Source organism: Bubalus bubalis, chromosome X (assembly GCF_019923935.1).
Source record: "Bubalus bubalis isolate 160015118507 breed Murrah chromosome X, NDDB_SH_1, whole genome shotgun sequence".
NCBI classification, from domain to species: Eukaryota; Metazoa; Chordata; class Mammalia; order Artiodactyla; family Bovidae; genus Bubalus; species Bubalus bubalis.
The window spans coordinates 107,195,711-107,202,877 of record NC_059181.1 but is presented as its reverse complement, the minus strand read 5'-3'; positions in this window follow the sequence as shown (position 1 = coordinate 107,202,877).

Sequence of the window (7,167 nt, the reverse complement as noted above, 5' to 3'; positions counted from 1 at the left end):
AGCCCACATAGCCCTGCAACAATCTAAAGGTGTTTCTCTTCCCTGTGTCAGACCCCAGGACTTGTGTGTCCAGTATATGGCTCGACCACTGACACCCAGGGCATGTCTCCAACCGTGTACTCTCCTTTATATTCGGAGCCCTCTCCCATGGGCACACATAAGGACTTGAATCATCCTTTTCCCTTCATACCCTGTTCCCTGTGGATCTTTCTTTGAGAGTAAGTTTGGGAATCTTTCTGCATTTTCCAATTAGTTTTTTTGAGCTAATTGTTCTACATGTTGATGGATTCTTTTAATTTTTTTTTTTTCATTCGAGTATCTTTGATTTACCATGTTGTGTTTCAGGTGTCCAGCAAAGGGATTCAGCTTTACATATACATGTATTTGGGCTTCCCACTTGACTTAGTTGTAAAAGAATCACCCTGCCTGAAGGAGATTTCGGTTCAATTCCTGGGTTGGTAAGATATACTCAGAGGGACATGACGAGCCTCTCCAGTATTCTTGCCTGGAGAATCTCATGGACAGAGGAGCCTAGCAGGCTACAGTCCATAGGGTCACAAAGAGTAAGGCACATCTGAATCCACTGAGCTTGCACAGGCACACATCCATATATCTATTCCTTTACAAATTCTTTTTCCACTTATGTTGTTACAGAATTTCTAGCAGAGTTGCCTGTGGTTTTGTAGTAGGTCCTTGTTAGTTATCTATTTTATATATAGTGGTGTCTATATATATGTTAATCCCCAACTCCCAATTCCTCCCCTCGCCCTAACTTGCCATTTGGTAAGCATCAGCTTACCTTCTCTTTAGATGTGTTTTTGATGTTCTTTGGGGGAGGCAGTTTAATCGTTTGAAGTCGTCCTACTTTTCTATTTTTGCTTTTGTTGTCTATGCTTTCTGTGTCACATACATAAAACCACTTCTAGAACCAATGTTTATAACTTCGCAAGGATGTTTTCTTCTATTTGATTTATAGTTTCAGATCTTTCATTTAAATCTTTAATCAACTCTGAGTTTAGATTTTTATGTGGTATAAGGTAAGGGTCCTATTTCAATCTTTTGCATTCAGATTTCTAGTTGCCCCCGGCAGTTATTTGAAGAGATGGTGAGGTGAAACTTAATCATGATCATCTCAAGCAAGAGTGAGTGACAAGCCTGTAGGAAAGGCACTGGAGTGAGGGACTTGTCCAGGAGCATGTAAAGTTTGGGGACTCCCACTTGATTCCCACTGATACGTGGATGTGATCCTGGGCAGATGAGTTCTGACCCTAGGCACATAGACTTGCTTGACCTCTGCCAATCAAGAGAAGCCTCTGGGCCAGCAGTATTGTGCACTCATCATGAGTCCATGGGCACTGCTTTGGCTTTTGCATTTGGTGTTCTGCAAAAGGCTGGTCTTCATACAAAGACATAGAGTTCCTCTTGACTACTGATAAAATAAGCTTCTCATGTAAGTTCCTTTCACTTTTGAAACACTCTCTAGTTTATGGTTTTTACTATATTTTCAAACAGATTCTTGGACATACTTGGCAGAAGAGAGTGATTCTCTCCCTTACAGTCTTAGATAATCCAACTTCTGATAATATTTTATATCACCACACTGTTGATTTCTAATCCGTTTACCTCTCTGGCATGCATTTCTGATAGGGTACATACTCAAAAATCTATCCTACAAACTGCATGTAATGAACTGCAAGTGAATAGAAAACGTGAAAATTTTAATACACAAGAGAATGATTAAGAACATTTCCTTGGTAAGTGACCATTAGGCTGGCCTCAGATTGTTGCTAGTTTCTGAGTTACAGAAGATAGGATATACACAGGCATAGAGGAAAGTAGAAAGTCTTAGGGAAATCATTGTATCAGTCAATAGAGGTTGTTATGGCCACAGCTAGAGGGGTCATTTGGAATCTATTCATAGCAAACCTGAATAAGTGGAAGTATAAAGAGTTTTTACTACTCTTTGTGAGTGCTAATGAGCAAACCCCCCACCCCCATACAACACAGCATTTGCAATAGGACTTGTCATGTTTGAATCACAATATACTGTCCTTTTCCAGGAGAGCTACAGGTGTCTGATATTGATTTATTGTTGTTGATCTAAATGGATATACCCTTTCTCAACTCATGACTTAGTGTTTGTTTTTCTCTTTTAACCTTAAGAGACTTTGGATCCTTTTTAAACTCTATGCATCCACATTTCTTTCTGCAAGGTGGCAGTATATTCAAGATATTAAAATATATACCAGCGTGACTTTAGGGAAACAAGGCCCTCTAACCTCCAATTTTGGCCCACCTCAGGACTTTCCTGATAGCTCAGTTGGGAAAGATTCTGCCTGCAAAGCTGTAGAATCAGTTCAATTTCTGGGAAAAATTCAATTTCTGGGAAGCTCTGCTGGAGAAGGGATAAACTACCCACGCTAGCATTCTTTGGCTTCCCTGGTGGCTCAGCTCGAGAAGAATCCGACTTCATTGTGGGATGCCTGGGCTTGATCCCTGCGTTGGGAAGATCCCCTGGAGTAAGGAAAGGCTACACACTTTAGTATTCTGGCCTGGAGAATTCCATGGACTGTACAGTCCATGGTTCACCAACTGTCGGACAAGACTGAGCAACTTTCACTTTCAGCTCTTCAGGCCTAGCAATCTGTTGCCTTCCATTAACAGCAAGTATTTCAGTAAGTCCTACAATGGGCATTAAAGTGTGATAGTGTTAAATGGTGATTATATATACAGATCTGGAATCACAGCACCCACCTATGAGGGCTCTCTGTCCATATCATCCTGGTAGCTGCTTAGCTGACTAATTTTCAGAGGCAGATTTGATAGCTCTCCCACTTCCTTTGATTGGACAACAAACCCAGTGTCTCCTTCACTCTTTTTTTCTTTTCTTTTCTTTTTTTTTAATCACATTCAGTGACCGACTTTGAATCATCCCCTGTGTCTCTCAGGAGTTAAAGTGCCAGAAAGATTTAACTAGGGAGATGCAGTCCAGATAAAAGATACCGTAGCATTGAGTTAAAAACTGATCTCAGCCCTTTTGATGCTGATGGTGAAACTCTGTTTTAGTTGTTTCTAAAATGTTTTCTGAAAACACATAGGATTCCTCTGGTAGAGACTCTGCCTTATATATCTCTGCATTTGATTGACTACTGCTTGAAACTCTTCAAACACTTCAAAATTAAAGTAAACACCAAATTAATATTCGATACTCTTCTTTTTAAAGCACGCAAACTTGTAGACCTTGGACTAACAAAAGAGTTTATTGGGGAAGAATGTTTTACGACTTTAGTTATTTCGAAATACTAGAGGATGGTGATAAATATAAGACCAGATTTTTCACAGTCTTATATTACTACTTTATTTTTTATTATTTTTTTAATTTAATTTAATTTTTTTTAAACTTTACATAATTGTATTAGTTTTGCCAAATATCAAAATGAATCCGCCACAGGTACACATGTGTTCCCCATCCTGAACCCTCCTCCCTCCTCCCTCCGCATTCCATCCCTCTGGGTCGTCCCAGTGCACCAGCCCCAAGCATCCAGTATCGTGCATCGAACCTGAACTGGCAACTAGTTTCATACATGATATTTTACATGTTTCAATGCCATTCTCCCAAATCTTCCCACCCTCTCCCTCTCTCTCAGAGTTCATAAGACTGTTCTATATATCAGAGTCTCTTTTGCTGTCTCGTACACAGGGTTATTGTTACCATCTTTCTAAATTCCATATATATGCGTTAGTATACTGTATTGGTGTTTTTCTTTCTGGCTTGCTTCACTCTGTATAATAGGCTCCAGTTTCATCCACCTCATTAGAACGGATTCAAATGTATTCTTTTTAATGGCTGAGTAATACTCCATTGTGTATATGTACCACAGCTTTCTTATCCATTCATCTGCTGATGGACATCTAGGTTGCTTCCATGTCCTGGCTATTATAAACAGTGTTGCGATGAACATTGGGGTACACGTGTCTCTTTCCCTTCTGGTTTCCTCAGTGTGTATGCCCAGCAGTGGGATTGCTGGATCATAAGGCAGTTCTATTTCCAGTTTTTTAAGGAATCTCCACACTGTTCTCCATAGTGGCTGTACTAGTTTGCATTCCCACCAACAGTGGAAGAGGGTTCCCTTTTCTCCACACCCTCTCCAGCATTTATTACTTGTAGACTTTTGGATTGCAGCCATTCTGACTGGTGTGAAATGGTACCTCATAGTGGTTTTGATTCGCATTTCTCTTATAATGAGTGATGTTGAGCATCTTTTCATGTGTTTGTTAGCCATCTGTGTGTCTTCTTTGGAGAGATGTCTATTTAGTTCTTTGGCCCATTTTTTGATTGGGTCATTTATTTTTCTGGAGTTGAGCTGTAGGAGTTGCTTGTATATTCTCGAGATTAGTTGTTTGTCAGTTGCTTCATTTGCTATTATCTTCTCCCATTCTGAAGGCTGTCTTTTCACCTTGCTAATAGTTTCCTTTGATGTGCAGAAGCTTTTAAGGTTAATTAGGTCCCATTTGTTTATTTTTGCTTTTGTTTCCAATATTCTCGGAGGTGGGACATAGAGGATCGTGTTGTGATGTATGTCAGAGAGTGTTTTGCCTATGTTCTCCTCTAGGAGTTTTAGAGTTTCTGGTCTTACGTTTAGATCTTTAATCCATTTTGAGTTTATTTTTGTGTATGGTGTTAGAAAGTGTTCTAGTTTCATTCTTTTACAAGTGGTTGACCAGTTTTCCCAGCACCACTTGTTAAAGAGATTGTCTTTAATCCATTGTATATTCTTGCCTCCTTTGTCAAAGATAAGGTGTCCATATGTGCGTGGATTAATCTCTGGGCTTTCTATTTTGTTCCATTGATCTATATTTCTGTCTTTGTGCCAGTACCATACTGTCTTGATATCTGTGGCTTTGTAGTAGAGCCTGAAGTCAGGTAGGTTGATTCCTCCAGTTCCATTCTTCTTTCTCAAGATTTCTTTGGCTATTCGAGGTTTTTTGTATTTCCATACAAATTGTGAAATTATTTGTTCTAGCTTTGTGAAGAATGCTGTTGGTAGCTTGATAGGGATTGCATTGAATCTATAGATTGCTTTGGGTAGTATACTGATTTTCACTATATTGATTCTTGCAATCCATGAACATGGTATATTTCTCCATCTGTTAGTGTCCTCTTTGATTTCTTTCACCAGTGTTTTATAGTTTTCTATATATAGGTCTTTAGTTTCTTTAGGTAGATATCTTCCTAAGTATTTTATTCTTTCCGTTGCAATGGTGAATGGAATTGTTTCCTTAATTTCTCTTTCTGTTTTCTCATTATTAATGTATAGGAATGCAAGTGATTTCTGTGTGTTGATTTTATATCCTGCAAATTTACTCTAGTCATTGATTAGTTCTAGTAATTTTCTGGTGGAGTCTTTAGGGTTTTCTATGTAGAGGATCATGTCATCTGCAAACAGTGAGAGCTTTACTTCTTCTTTTCCAATTTGGATTCCTTTTATTTCTTTTTCTGCTCTGATTGCTGTGGCCAAAACTTCTAAAACTATGTTGAATAGTAATGGTGAAAGTGGGCACCCTTGTCTTGTTCCTGACTTGAGAGGAAATGCTTTCAATTGTTCACCATTGAGGATAATGTTTGCTGTGGGTTTGTCATATATAGCTTTGATTATGTTGAGGTATGTTCCTTCTATTCCTGCTTTCTGGAGAGTTTTTATCATAAATGGATGTTGAATTTTGTCAAAGGCTTTCTCTGCATCTATTGAGATAATCATATGGTTTTATTTTTCAATTTGTTAATGTGGTGTATTACATTGATTGATTTGTGGATATTGAAGAATCCTTGCATCCCTGGGGTAAAGCCCACTTGGTCCTGCTGTATGATCTTTTTAATGGGTTGTTGGATTCTGATTGCTAGACTTTTGCTAAGGATTTTTGCATCTATGTTCATCAGTGATATTGGCCTGTAGTTTTCTTTTTTTTGTGGGATCTTTGTCAGGTTTTGGTATTAGGGTGATGGTGGCCTCATAGAATGAGTTTGGAAGTTTACCATCCTCTGCAATTTTCTGGAAGAGTTTGAGCAGGATAGGTGTTAGCTCTTCTCTAAATTTTTGGTAGAATTCAGCTGTGAAGCCGTCTGGACCTGGGCTTTTGTTTGCTGGAAGATTGTTGATTACAGTTTCAATTTCCGTGCTTGTGATGGGTCTGTTAAGATTTTCTATTTCTTCCCGGTCCAGTTTTGGAAAGTTGTACTTTTCTAAGAATTTGTCCATTTCTTCCACGTTGTCCATTTTATTGGCATATAATTGTTGATAGTACTCTCTTATGATCCTTTGTATTTCTGTGTTGTCTGTTGTGATCTCTCCATTTTCATTTCTACTTTTATTGATTTGATTTTTCTCCCTTTGTTTCTTGATGAGTCTGGCTAATGGTTTGTCAATTTGATTTATCCTTTCAAAAAACCAGCTTTTGGTTTTGTTGATTTTTGCTATGATCTCTTTTGTTTCTTTTGCATGTATTTCTGCTCTAAGTTTTAAGATTTCTTTCCTTCTACTAACCCTGGGGTTCTTCATTTCTTCCTTTTCTAGTTGCTTTAGGTGTTGAGTTAGATTATTTATTTGACTTTTTTCTTGTTTCTTGAGGTGTGCCTGTATTGCTATGAACTTTCCCCTTAGGACTGATTTTAAAGTGTCCCACAGGTTTTGGGTTGTTGTGTTTTCATTTTCTTTCGTTTCTATGCAAATTTTTATTTCTTTTTTGATTTCTTCTGTGATGTGTTGGTTATTCAGCAGCGTGTTATTCAGCCTCCATATGTTGGAATTTTTAATAGTTTTTCTCTTGTAATTGAGATCTAATCTTACTGCATTGTGGTCAGAAAAGATGCTTGGAATGATTTCTATTTTTTTGAATTTACCAAGGCTAGATTTATGGCCCAGGATGTGATCTATCCTGGAGAAGGTTCCATGTGCGCTTGAGAAGAAGGTGAAATTCATTGTTTTGGGATGAAATGTCCTATAGATATCAATTAGGTCTAACTGGTCTATTGTATCGTTTAAAGTTTGTGTTTCCTTGTTAATTTTCTGTTTAGTTGATCTATCCATAGGTGTGAGTGGGGTATTAAAGTCTCCCACTATTATTGTGTTATTGTTAATTTCTCCTTTCATACTTGTTAGCATTTGTCTT